This window comes from Artibeus jamaicensis, unplaced genomic scaffold (assembly GCF_021234435.1).
Source record: "Artibeus jamaicensis isolate MK-2021 breed Jamaican fruit bat unplaced genomic scaffold, CSHL_Jam_final scaffold_1031, whole genome shotgun sequence".
NCBI lineage: Eukaryota > Metazoa > Chordata > Mammalia > Chiroptera > Phyllostomidae > Artibeus > Artibeus jamaicensis.
Genome location: NW_026522026.1, coordinates 9,181,370 through 9,195,984, shown reverse-complemented (window position 1 = coordinate 9,195,984; position 14,615 = coordinate 9,181,370). Strand labels below are relative to the sequence as shown.

General features: G+C 40.5%; 1 protein-coding gene across 1 annotated transcript in view; it reads left to right on the top strand.

Annotated features, from left to right (window-relative positions):
* Nucleotides 1-14,615, top strand: part of RASGEF1B (RasGEF domain family member 1B) — a 524,372-nt gene that overhangs the window by 289,969 nt on the left and 219,788 nt on the right. The gene's annotated exons all lie outside the window — the stretch shown is intronic.

Sequence of the window (14,615 nt, the reverse complement as noted above, 5' to 3'; positions counted from 1 at the left end):
ATAATGTTACTGTCAAGCCTCTTTTAACTTGGGTGTTTTGTTTATGGAAAAGAAATGTAACTTTTTAAAGAAAGAGATAAAGCTTCAGTTTTATCAGACTATTTTACTACATTTGCTATCTGGAGCCAGTATTTTGTTAGTTTTAATGAAAAAGTGACTTATTTTCAGTAGATTAGTGTAAGCACAATATATTTCCATGGTGGCAAGGGGGAGGGAGGTTGGCATCCAGGGTTGGAAGAATATAGAGAAGAGAGAACTGGGTGGAAACTAAATGTATCCTAATAAAGTCTGTGTTTCCTTTAGAAAGAACAAAGACACAGCTGCTGCTGTGAATCTAAAATAAGTGAATAAAGGTTTGTTGTTTAATTATTCAGTTACATACTCTCTGTTAAGCGATGAGAGTGAAGGGAACTGAACCATCTATTTAAATTAAAGTGTCCCAGGGCCTTCTTCTGGGCAGTAGCCACTTCTCTGAATTCCCTGGGGAGTTTGCCCTCTGGGTTGGCATCAGCCCAGTCATGATGGCTGTGCTGTCTTTGACTGCGTGTTGTCCTTGATTGCGGCAGAACTTCAGGGGTGGGGCCTGAGTGGGGCACAGGGGAGGAGACTGAGACAGCTGTGCTTATTCTCCCAGATGCATTCAGGGAAACAGATGCCTTGTGAGGAGGCAAACCCTGCCTGCCCCTGTGATTTTGGTAGCCCATAATTCTAGGGAAAATCATCATTTTTGGGGGGGGTTGCTTTTGAGACCTGTTCTTTTGAACCAGAGTTGGACTCCTCCACAAGATTCCCTACCTAGAGTTTAAAGCTCACTCTGATCTACTCCCAATTCACTGCAAGCTTCTGTTCCATCGCCAAGGTTCTGCAGCCCTCAGTTACAGGACCCAGGTGTGATTTTGCTAGCAGTTAAATCTGGTCCCTTGATAACTACCAAAGGCAATGGCTTCCCGCAGGGGCCGCCCTGGCCTTGGGCTGTTGCACCAGCAGACTACTAATTGCTGCCTCTGATATTGTCACAAATGCCTAAGAATCAAGATATTCTATTCCTCACATGAATTTGAAGTTGCACATAGATGATTCTAAATTGTGGGGGGGCAGAGGAAGGAAACGCATAGGTTGCCTGAGGCCATGGTTCTTCTCTGGATCCCACCTTACTCATCTTTATAATAAAAAAGATGGTTGTTTGAGATCCTTGCCAGCTTTAACATGCCCAGATATCACAGTATTCATGCCTTTGTCACTCTTTTCCTGCTAAATCCCATCCACTCTGTGAAGCCCCTTTGTCCAGAGTCCCCTGCCTACATCAAAATTAATTTCTCTCTCTGCTCTGTCATCTCACCATGTTCTGTTCTAACCCTCACCACAGCCTGCTTTGTAGTTTACACCTTAGATATGTGTGCATCTCCCTGACTAGAGTGTTAACTCCTGGGTATCAGGACTTACTTATCTTTACATTTCTCATAGTGCTTTCTGCATTGCAGAAATGCACTTGCGAAATGTCTGAATTAACAGAACTTTTCACTTGCAGCCGCAAGAAAACAATCTGTAAGTAAGTCCTTAGGGATATAACCTGTGAAATCGCAATGTCTATTAACCTCTTTGGAAGCTTAGCAGTGGAGGAGATAGGTAGCTGCTTGCTCCTAGGCCTGAGTTTATTAAGAGGACAGCTACCTTCAAGAATTCTAGTTTTCTAGTGCATTTCTTAAGTTCCATAGTAAACAGGGTTATTTTCCTGTTTGCCAGGTGAATGACCCCTCAGACAAGCAGCCCATACACATATTCCAGAGACAGTAAGTCTTGGAATCCATTGAAAACTGAGACCAGGCAGAACTCTTTTCACCCTGTTGAGGCAGAAAATCAAACCAGTATCATTTCAGTGTATTCTTCAAAGATTTGAGCGCAGAGTATGTTCGGTGTATTGCAGGACATACAAAGCTGAGAGAATGCAGCTTCTGCAATTAGAAGCTTGCAGCTTCGTAAAAGGTATTAAGAAGTCACTTACGTGACTCCAGTGTGAGGCCGAGTTTAATAAGTGTAATCAGCAGGTGAGAAAGTGCCAGTTCTGAGATTCGGAGGAGAGAAATCTCACATCCAGCTGGATGCAGTTTTTTCAAATGCCATGAAAATGTTCCTTTTTCAAGGATTCTTTGCTAATCATATCAGGGCTAAAGTTTCAGCAATGTTTATATCTATGATTCAGGTGGAAAGTGATCATATGAGATTATATATTAAATAATGCAGCAGAGAAGGTTGTGGTAATGTTAGTTAAAGACAGGCCAACTGTACTAAGTAAAAATTAGGTTGGCCTCTCTGTCAGTAAGAGCTTGTCTTAACTTTTCCTCTGAGGAAAGGTGGCAGCAGAAGGGAAGAGCGTGGGCCAGTCTTCTCTCAGCCTCACCAGCACCACCACCTCTACAACTGCTATGCCCACCACCACTTCCACCAGTTCTGCTGTTGCTTATAGTACATTCAGTCACCGACACCAGCAGGGTTGGCTTCATTCGGAGTCCTCTCTCCTGGGATTGAAGCTGTCTGTCTTCCCCCTCTGTCTTCACGTGGTCTATTCTCTGTGTGACACATTCTCTGTGTCCTACTATCTCTTCCTTTTATAAGGACACCAGACATGCAGGCACACAGAGAATAGACCATGTGAAGGGTCTACCCTAGCGACCTCATTTTACTTTAATCAACTCTTTAGAAACTCAACCTCCAAATAGGGTCACTTTCTAAATCACTAGGGGTTAGGACTTCAATATATGAATTTGAGGGAAACTCAAGTCACTCCATATCAATGGCCAATTTGTAGGATATGTGCTTTGTTTTTATGTTTGAATTTAACTCAAATGATAACTATTTATGAGAAAGGTTTACATTTTTGGAGGGACCCTAGTCTCATAGCCACTTATGAGCAACAACCGTGGTGCTGTGGCTATGGAGCAGAGAGAAATCGGTCTACGTGTGCATGAAGCCACGGCTCCCACTTCTTTAGCACCGCCCTTTGCCCAGCTGACCTCCAGTGTGCCTCACACCAGTGCCATCGGAGTCCTCTTTCTAAAGGGCAGCTCTGATCATGTGTCTCCCACTACCGTGAGCATGTTAAGGGAAGGGATTGTGTCTGATTTACCTGTGAACCATAGGAGGCTCGTGCATTGCCTGATGGATAGTATCTACTCAGTACATGTTTATGAAAATGAAAATGAGATACTGTATGAAAAAAAAACAGGTGTTGTCCTGAATGGCATGGCTCAGTGGGTTGGGCATTGTCCCACAAATTGAAATGCACTGGTTCAGTTCCTGGTCAGAGAACATGGCTAGGTCGTGGGCCAGGTCCTTGGTTGGAGGGGGTGTGAGAAACAGCAGATCCATGTTTCTCTTGCACATCAATGTTTTCTCCCTTTCTTTCTCCCTCCTTTCCCCCTTTTTCTAACAACAAAGAAATAAAATCTGTAATAACATAGTGTTAATCTGGTTACTAATGTTGCGTAATAAGTGACTCCAAAATATACTTTCTCAAAACAGCAACCATTTTGTTATTGACAGATTCTGTGGGTCAGAAATTTGAACAAAGCACAGCAGAGATGGCTTGTATTTGCCCCAGGTGTATGGAATGCTGGCTAAAGAGATCCAAAGGCTTGGGCTGACTCAATGGCTGGGACTTTCTCACTAACATACCTTACCCAGTCATGGGCATGGCTGACTGGACACTGCCACCTAAAGCACCTATTTGTGGTTCTCTATGTGGTTTGAGCCTCACAGCTGCAGGGTAGTCAGACTTCTTACCTGCTGGCTCAGGGCTCCAAACACAAGTTTTCCAAAGAACAGGGCAGAAGCTGCATTGCTTTTATTACCCAGCCTCAGATGCCACACAGCATCCTATCCGCCATACTCTATTGGTCAGTGTGTCACAGGCCTGCTTCAGTTCAAGGAGAATACCACTGGATGGGGAGTGGTTCTCTCCCATTAAGAAAATGTGGGATGGGGGTTACAATTGTGGCCATTATGGGGAAATAAAATCTGCCATTAAAAAAAAATCAAACCTACCTACTCAAAAGATACTATACAGAATTATCTTTAGTCGCCACATTTTAAAGTAAATACTAAATTATTTCATCTATTGTCAATGGAGAAATGGTTGAATAAATCCTCTTTATTGTCCTCATCCACCTATCAAAAGAGCTATTTGCAAAGATATGTAGTAACATGGATATGTTAGCTTCATTACTAGTTAAGGTAGATTGGGGAAAGCAACTTGACGTATGGCCACAGTCAGGCTTCCTATTAATTTCTTTCCTGAATTCAACCCTTTCACCCAGTGTTGAGCCATCCTGCTCAAGGACAGAGGAGCACTCATTGTGTGCTGAGGTTTTCAACCTACTGGCTCCACCCAAATGGGTATGTGGGCCCATGGAACAATGGGTGCCAGATTCTCCAGGTCACCAACCAGACCTCATTCCTGCCAAGGAGGTGGGGAGTGAGGCTGAAGTGTTTCTCTTACATTTTCCTTGTCAGGGAGAACTTCCCCCTAACATGTAAGTTGTAGAGATGCGTCCCCCAGTTAACATTTATGTGTAAATTAAAAGCACATAAGAAAAAGATGTGATTATAATTTTATATATAACAAGTCTATATTATATATAGTTGTCCCTCTTTATAGATGTAGTTATATATAGTTATATCACCAGAAGGGGTATATATGTGTACATCTATATATCTATACAAAGTTGATACATGTTCAAATGCACATGCACATACACACGTTTAAACCCTGTGTATGAAAGAAGAGATGAAAGAAAATACACCAAAATAATAACACTAGTTATTGTTTGCTTGTGGGGCTATAGATACCTTTTTTATTTTCTCCATGTATTTATCAAATTGTATGTAACTAATATGAATTGTTTTTTAATGAAAAAGTATCCTTTCTAAAATTTAAACTGTAAATTATAAAATTATTCATCCCTACACAAGTTACTCATTAAAACCAGTGGGCACTTCCCATAGTCTCTTTTGGAAGAAGCTCTGCCATAGAATTACTGTAAGAATTAATGAAGCACTTCGAGAAGGATTGTTCTAGTAACAAATTTTTCTTTCTGGAAACTAAAATAAAAAGTCAAAATCTCCAGCAGGGGACTCACAAGAGGCAACCATACATTGATATTTCTCTCCCTTTCTCCTTTCCTTCCCCCTCTAAAGATAAATAAATAAAATCTTTAAAAAGTCAAAATCTAAAACTGACTAGTCTATGAAGAAGTGAAAAACTGTCTCATAAGAAAAAATCAGAATACAGACAAGTACAAAAACACAGTGTTAAACATAAACATATTTTAAACTTTGTTCACTTCCAGAAGGATTATGCTAACTTGGGTCCTGGACTTGTGAGTGCTTCCTGCGCTCTGACCATGACTTTGCTCTGTTTCCGGTGTGATCACATGCTACTTTAACATCAGTGGTGGGCAGAGAGACAGAGTGCAGTTGGGAGCCGGTGTGCCAGTGAGGCCAATGGAGACGCCAAATCAGTGCACTGACTCGGACTTCATTTGGGGTAGCGTCATTTTTGCTAGCAAGATAAGGAAATGCTTTTCTAATAAGGAAGGTAGCACAACTGAATATTTTCTCCCAAACTGAGCTTGGTCACTGGACTGGGTTTGGGCTGCACACTCTGAGGCCTCTTGAAATTGGACAACAGCCATTGTCCCCACAAAACCATACAATAAGGTTCATCTGCAGATGCCTAAGGAATATATACAATAGGCTGGTGCAACAAATGCAGCGCCGCCCCCCCCCTCCATGTTTCCTTTAGCCTGGGTACTGTTGTAAGAAAATTGGGAGATTTAGAATAAAAATCTAGAATTGTGGTTTCTAAGAAAATCTGAAAATATTTGGTATGTATAGCAGTACAGACACCAGCTACTGTTATTAGGGAGGGGGTTGTAGTTGCCACTGGCCTCTATTTTTTCCCAACACTGGCAAAAATTTGTGGTTGCAACTCATCAACACACTTGTCTGCTCCTGTGAATAGAGAGCCAGGCCAGCAGCACTTTGTGTTTCAGAAAATGTTTCCTTCAGGTGAGGTGAGGAGTTAATACGTGTCCGATGTGAACACATTGGCCTGTTTATTCATTTAGGTCCCATGTCTGCCTCATTTGAAGTAGTGACCCTGCTGTGGACATTGGAGAAATAGTGCTGAGAATCCCTTGAGTGATAGCAGAACCCAAAGGAGACAGGCGTCAGAGCCCAGGACCGGGCAGTGTGAGACGGGGGGATGCTGATATTGTAGGAATACTGCCCACATTCCTCTCTCATCCTCCCAGACGTTCTCAGGACAACTTTATCCTGGTAAAAAGCTGAGCCAGTGAGGCTTGAGTATGCTATGGAAACAAACACCCCCAAAGCTCAGTGGGTTTCATCTCTTTCTCACACTACACATGTCCACTGTGTGTGAACTGGGGGCTCTGCTTCGTGCTGTTATCACTTCAGCACCTCACCGATAAAACGGACACCACCTGGAATGTTGATGATAGCTACACTAGAGGGAAAAAGAGCCATGACAAATTGTTCATTGGCTCTTTCAGTGTCCGCTTGGAAACAGCGCACATTATTTCCGCTCACATTTCATTAAAGTAAATCACGTGGCTATGCATAACTACAAAGATCATATTCTGCAAAGTCCCATCATGTCAGAAAGTTGGAAGCATTGGGTGGAAAGCACTACGGATCATGATTTATGCCTTTAGGACCTCTCTTCATTTTCTAGTTCTACAGAAGGCATTTGAATCAATCCACCCTAAACTGAACTGTAGGAAAGAATGGCTAATTAATATTGACATGATTGGTCATGTTGACAGCCAAGGAATCAGAGACCACATGCTTGGACATAAACTTTAAGGGGGTGGATCCTCTTTGTCCAGTAGGAGTTGCCCTTCGGCAGACTGAGCCTTGTGAGCTTTTTGAGGCTTACTGACCCAAATCATTGAAAACCATTCCCACTGCGACAGTATAGAACACCGGAAGCTTTGGTTACTTCCCAGAAAGGAAAAAAAATAAACAAAACCATTGCTTTGGCCCTTTATTGCTTTCTTTCTCATCTGCCCTCAAAATGACTGTCAGCACGCTATATATACTTGTTGGACATGACGTGATATGAATGTACTGACAACTTCGTGCATTCTTTTAAAATTGCATATCTATACAGACATTCTCCAGGTATGTTTGTGTACTGGTAGTGAATAGCTTGCTAAGCCATTGAAATTAGATCATCTAATAACCAAGTATGATTTCAGAAAACTCTCAGGACCTCTAATCACTAAGTCAGTGCACTTGACTGGTTTATATTTTCCTAAGGGAATGCATCAGTATTGTTTCCTAGAAGATTTTGGTGTTGCATTTATTGAAACAGACATTTTAATCTTTTAGGGGAATTTTAGCTGCTGAAAAGTCACATCTACTTTCATCAAGATTTATACTGCTTTTTATTTTTAAAGTACCTACATATGATTTGTCTTTGTGGAGAAAGGAAGGTTAATTATTGAAAATGTTCGTACAGAAATAGAAGTACATTGTCCAAAAATGTGATTGGCAGCTGGGAGCAGTGTGGTCTGACTGGACATTTATTTTCTTTAATCAAGGAGGGGTGATGAGTAATATTTCTCTATATTAATGAAATAGAAGATACAGATAACTAAGTTTTTATACATTTGAGGGAAATAAATGACAGAAAAGCTCTATATTGTTCAGGTATGACTTGAGGTTCTTTTATTTTCATCAAGGAGTCAAAAATCTTCTTGTGGGTCTCTTGATGTTTTGCTCAACCTGTTACAAGGAGAAATGAAAAACATACAGTAGTTAGAATTTCTTCTTACAGATATCCTCGCTTCTAAAATACATCACCACAATGACATAATTATTTTAATTCCCCAAGTCAAGATCCATGACAGACCCAGCCTTGTAGCTCAGAAAGCAAGACCACACAGCTCAGTTTGGTCATCTCATAATACATGAAAGGTCACAGTCTGAGTTGGACATATCGATGGATTGCTGATGACTGGCTTTGTGTATGTATAAACCCCGTGGATTAAGAGCAGGAATGAAGATGACCTCAACAAAAATGCAGGAGAATCAACTGATCCTTTGAGGGACTGGGATCTCACTGCCCAGAATATCAACAAACTCCCCAAAGTCCCCGCCTAGCATCCTGGCTTCCTGCAGACTGGCTATTCTCAGATGCTCCCTCTGGGGTGAGGGGGAGGGCAGGTGACATGTGGCACTCTAGTTTGCCCTAGAAAAAAGCAGTTCTGGCCCTGGCTGGCATAGCTCAGTGGATTGAGTGCGGGCCTGCGAATCAGAGTATCGCGGTTCGATTCCCAGTCAGGGCACATGCCTGGGTTGCAGGCCAGTTCCCAGCAGGGGACTCACGAGAGGCAACCACACATTGATGTTTCTCTCCCACTCTTTCTCCTTCCCTTCCCCTCTCTCTAAAAATAAATAAATAAAATATTAAAAAAAAAAAAAAAAAAAGAAAAAAGCAGTTCTGTTCATCTCAGCAGCAGGAGGTCGCATTTCTTCTTTTCACAGCAATGTGTGCTGCCTTTTCATCTTAGGATGCCTGGGGGGCTCTGCAGAGTACAAAGGAGTACTTGCAGATCCCGGAAAGCATGCTATCCCATTTTACAGATGGAGATGCTAGGCCATAAAGACTTAAAAAAATTTTAAAGGCTATTTTCTCAAGTATAGCTGAAGCCAGGAGGCATAAGTCATACCTGTGATTCTAATGCAGTGATCTGATTAAATCACGATTCATAGGCACTTTTTTCCTTCTTCTAAATCAGCCCTGCAATTAAAACATAATTATGCTTTGCTCTTTCGTGATACTTTTCACCCAGGGAACAGAAAGTACTTTACAAACATTAATTAAGCAGCACAACACCCTGGTGAGGAAGGTGGGAATTATCCTGCTCTTAGTTGTGGTGACAGGAGACTGAAGAGTTTGGTGCTTTATCCATGGTTATGATGGGAGTTCTTGTCCAAGCTTCCCCATGGTTAGAGTCTCTCTTTGGTCTTACCTTTCAGTGAGACTTCTTTGAAATACATTCATAATCTTTTTGAAAAGTATTTTCAACTACTTATTGTTATCAGCATTTTACATTATTTTTTAAATTTGTGTTTTTGTGAATCCTTTTCATTATGTATCTGTTTTAAACTTTGTCAGAGCTTTAATTACAGGGAATTCTGGTATGTTTATTGATTAGAGTACTCTAAATATCTAAGGTCTCACTTGAACATCTTATGTTTCCATAAACTTTTTATTAAACTATACTGAATTCAATAATACAGAGATACAGAAAAGTGCAAAAGTCATAAACACAAGGCTTGATGAATTTTCACAAGGTGAATACACCTGCACGCAGCACTGACAATGTCCACGCCCCCTCACCCTGCGGCCCACTTCCTGCTGCTGCGCTTCCAAGGGCAACCCATAGCCCGCATTCTGACAGTGTTAGTGTTGCCTGCTTTTGTACTTTAGATCCTGAGACTCATGCTGCAGTTATTCACTTGTGTCTGTCTTTCACTGAGCTTTGTGTTTGTGAGATTCATCCATGTTGTCTGCAGTTAGAGTAAGTTTCTTCTCATTATTGTAGAATCTTCAATTGTTTAAAACATCACGATTTCTCTATCTATTATATGGCTGATGAACAACTGGATCATTTCCAGTTCTGTCAGTTGAAATATTATTTTAAATATAAGTTGCTGTACACATGCTTCTTCAATTAGGTTGCAACAAATCAAAGATAACTTCTTACATGTTTTACCATGAAGTCATTGAGATACATGAATGATGTGAACTAAGGAGTTGCTAGATGCTATTTGTATAAGGAGGACTGAGGGCCTTAAGAACCTGTTTGCCAGTTGTGGGGGTGAAAACAATTTAAAGTTTCTCTAAACTCAAAAATGTCACCTGCCTTTATTGGTTGGTTGAGTTTACAAGAGGCATTTTGGAGAAGTACAAAGAGCTCAGTGAGGCCTGGGTGTGAATTGTAGCTCTACCGTGTACTGTGCAACCTTGGCCAGCTCAGCCTCACTCAGCTCTACCTTCCTTAACTGTCCAGCGGTACCATGGATTGTTGAAAGACATGGAGTTAAATACATAGCACTGAGTAGGAATTCACTGAATGTCATAGCTTATTAGATTTTTTTTGACCCAATATAGCTCCAAGTCCTACCAACTGGTAGTCTGACTAACCTGAATTATAATTTTGAATTATTAAGAATATTTTAAAATTTTAATAAATAACTATAGTGAGTATAGAAATATCTATATTTAAATGGACCTCCAACATGAAGGATTTCTATATTTTGTTGTGAGATATATTAATGATGAATACACAGTGGTCAATTGATTCAATATTATCCTCTCTGAAAGAATTTGTGATAAATAAAATAAAAAAGATCAAATGTCATCACAGACATACTCTGTAAGTAGCTTGATTTAATGTATGGTTTAGATTGGAAAATTGTTGGCTTTAAGCTCAGAATTCCAAGAAAGTGGATGTTTGCGCAGAAAATTGCTATAGGACTTTCCATTCACGATCCTAAATCAAGGAGCCTCATGTTAAGTGATATTTTAGAAATAACAGTTATAGTGAATTGAATGGGAGGGGTGGATTTTTTTTTTCGCCTGATTCTCATGTGGTTCACTGTCAAGTAAATACATGCCACAAATTGTTGAATTTCCAGTGCAGTCATTTATTACAACTGTTTCCAACCTTTTTCATCTCATATCACTCAAGCTCATTACTAAAATTCTGTAGCACACCAAAAATATATTTTCTGCCAATATGGCAAAAAAATAGGTATAATTTTGATTCATTTACACTAAATAGCTATTATTGTGTTGGCTATTGTCATAGTTTTATTTGACAATCTAAGGAAAAAGAGGTCAGTGCCCCTGACTAAATAGGCAGGTATTACATTTTTAAAAAAATTCTTGCAGTGCACCAGTTGAAAATTACTGATTTATTGGGATCGTTACCTTTTCCTGGTCTGCCTTTGCTCATCTGGGAAGTGGCGGTACCTAGTTGCTCAAGCTAGAGCTTCAGTGTTCCTGAATCCTCATCATACCCAGACCAAACCAATCCAACGATTCCTGCCATTCTACCTCCTGAATATCTTGTGAAGCCACCCACTTCTCTGTGTCCCATTGTCACCATCATAGTCCAGTCTGCCAACGTCTCCCACTGAGACCACTTCAAGAGGCTTGTACCTGAACTCCCAGTATCTATTCTTGCCCTTTTATAATTCTGACCCTGTGTTATAGCTGGCAGGGTCAGTTCAAGAGATCAGATTAGTTCTGTCTTCTGCTTCACATCCTTTAATAGTTTCACACTGAATTTAGGGTGAAGTCCATAATTCTTAACCTGAAAAATGGCCCCTTCTCCTTTGCTGCCCTGCCCCGAGATACTGTGCTGCAGCCACATGGGCCTGCTTTCTAGTGCTAAGGGCTGTGTCTCCTTCCTTCACATTATTTTCTCTTCTGCACTCTCTCTTTTCCTGGCAAACTCCCACTAATTCTTCTGGTTTCTGATCTAATATATTTCTTCAGGAAAACATCCATGATGCTATGAATTAAATTATTAAGTCCCTCCATTGCATACTTTCATAACATCTCTACTTGTATTTATAATGCCATACATACTTAGAATTTTGCATTTAATGCTTACTCTCCTTTCTAGTCTATACACTTTATAAGAGCAGGAATTCTGTTTACTTTGTTCACATAAGTGTCTCTACTGCTAAGTGCTTAATAAATATTACTGACCGATTGAGTCATATATTTCCACAGCATAGGATTAGGTTGTTAATGTCTCCAGAAGAAACAGTGGGTAAATTTTTATCTCATCAGAAGTGTTGAAATGATATTTTAAAATAGTGAAGAATATGGTCAGTATTATTTGTGAAACTACAAGGAGCGAACCCTTCAAAAGGGATTATAAACGTTTTATGATGAGACTTATTCTGATCATTTTTCTTGATTTATTCTGCTATCACAATATAATGAAAAACAACAAAATATAATGTATATGGCCTTTGATATCTCAGTAATAACAAACAGCAGCAAAATATACCCCGAGGAAACTCCTTTCCAGCCTACCTTTTCTAACTCCTTACCTCCTTTTCTTCTTCATATGTTGAGCCTTGGAAACAAGGCCACCTGCAGGCTCAGAGATGATGCCTCTTTCTCTTTTCTGTGACATCATCCAAGCTCAGTGTTAGTTTCTCAGACTGAAGCATAGGGATCATTTCATTTAGAATCCCCTGGGGTTTTAACCAGAAGTGCAGATTCCTGCTGCCATCAAAAACTTGGGAAGTGAAATCTCTGGTGGATGAGGCCTAGGGAACTGTGCCTTCAACAAGAAGCCAGTGTTTTAAAGCCATTACAGGTTTAGGAACTGACAACAGGCATGTATATATGATGACAACTCTGGTGAACACGGAATCACAATTTATGCATGCCTTGTCAGTAAGGCCCCTCTGTCAGCTTTAACCTTGAAATAAGACTGAATCTCTAGCATGGTAAGAGTCATAGAAACACAAAGATAAAAGGACCTTAAAAGATCATGAGGTTAAACTTTGTGCTTTGGACGTATTTATACTCAAACCACATAAGACTGGTAATGGTCTGTTTCCCTACTAGAGATGTTTAAGGAGAGAGACCCATTAATATATCTGGGGCTTATCACTGAGATAATCATATAACCTTAAGTGATTTTCTTTCAACATGAGAACTTTTTTGGCTTTGCCTAGTGTCCATATCTTCTCTGGAACTTTGTAAACATGGAGAACAGCTAACATTGTCACCATCTTAAAATATTTCCGTACAAGCCTGTCATCATCCCTCAGGACTGGCGCTCACCAGAACCCCCAGCTCAGGCTCACAGAGTTGGAAGCAAACTCAGACGCTCCTTAAGCTGAACATCTTCATTTTAAAAACACATAAACAGATGCAGGGATTAGATGTCATAAATCCGAATGACAGATTTCATGAGTATTTCAACACTTCAAATTAATTTTTATCCTGGGTTATGATTTCCCATAGTGCATTTGGAAAGCATCTGGTCGGTCTAAATGGAGCTCTGGTTCAACTCCTTTTCTATCCTTCACTACCTGTAGGATTCTGGCTCATGATCTGACACATCTGAGCTTCGTTTTCACCTGATGGTGTGTGAAGTTAAAAATCTCAATTTAATTGAGAATTTAAAAAGATATAGCATAGTGCCTGGTACATAGTAGGTGCTTAGTTAAAAATTCATGTGTTTGTTGTTGATACCATTTTTGTAAGGCATTTGATAAACATGTATCAAAATATGAGATATGCATACCCTGTGACTTGGCAGTTTCCGTCATTGTAGTGAAATCAGACAGCACGTGCATGGTTTAGAAACCTGCAAAGTAGCTCGCTATTACAGGGCTTTAGTTACACGTGGGTCAGAGCCTATTTTCTTAAACAAGGACCCAGAGTGAGATCTTGAAACAACCCAAATATGCTAGGACAGGGATGCTGACAGCCTTTTAGGAGAATTTAACTGCGCCTATTTTAGTCACAAAAAGAACAATAATTATGATAAATAATGAGTTGATAGTTTATTTAATGTGCATTTTGTGGCAACCCTAAGCTTATTCATTTGATCTTTGTCATAACCCTTTGATGCAGCTAGGGTTTTATTTATATGTTAGTGAGATTAAGTAACTTGTGCATCTTCTGGGAGCTGTGGAGTGGCAGGGTTTTCACAGTTAATTAGTGATTGAATCAGGGTTTGAACAGAAGTAGTTTTGATTCCAGAGCCAAGTGCTCAATTTTGTAACTCTTTTCTGTGAAGATTCAAACAAACAAACAAACAGAAACCACATTAATGTGAGGGCCCCATCCTAGAACTTGGGGGCTACAAAAGTGTAGTAAGGCAGGCAGGGTGGAGAGCAATTCTTAATCTTTCTCTAGGTGCCATTTATATGGCCTGCTGATTGAAAAGAAAATATACTACAACGGATGTGATTACCTTAATCACTTACTGTGGCCCTATTTTCATTTATCAAATGCTTCCTGCGGCATCTTTGAATTGACTCAGGGAGTGGGGTCCACATTTGAAAGTTGTTGATGAAAAATCCTAATTAGGTACAGATGCATTTGTTTGTTTTACTAACCGTGCGGTGTAGGTTTCCTTCTTTTCCCTCCACAAGGAAGCTGAGGTTCTGAGGCGGTGGCCACAGACTACAACATAAATATGGGGAGGAAGGGAAGGAAAATCTTGGAAAACACAAAGCTTGATATTTCCCAGACATGCCCCAATCTGCTTTGACCTTGCTCCAAAAGGAGTGGTTTCCATAGCAGAATGTGTGCGGTGTAATGCGACCCTGCTGGGGCAGTTTCCCATCAGACAAGAGCCTTCCCTTTGCTTGTGGCCTGAGACTTGACTCGTAGGTTCTAGCTGTTAACTGCGCAAGCTGTGCTGTCCGTGCACCTTCAGGGCAGCCCTGGGCTCCGTGCCCTTTCCTTCTGCACTGCTGTCAGCAGGTTGGGTGGGAGTAACCTGTGCCCTGAGTTATATGACTAGTTTACAAGTGTT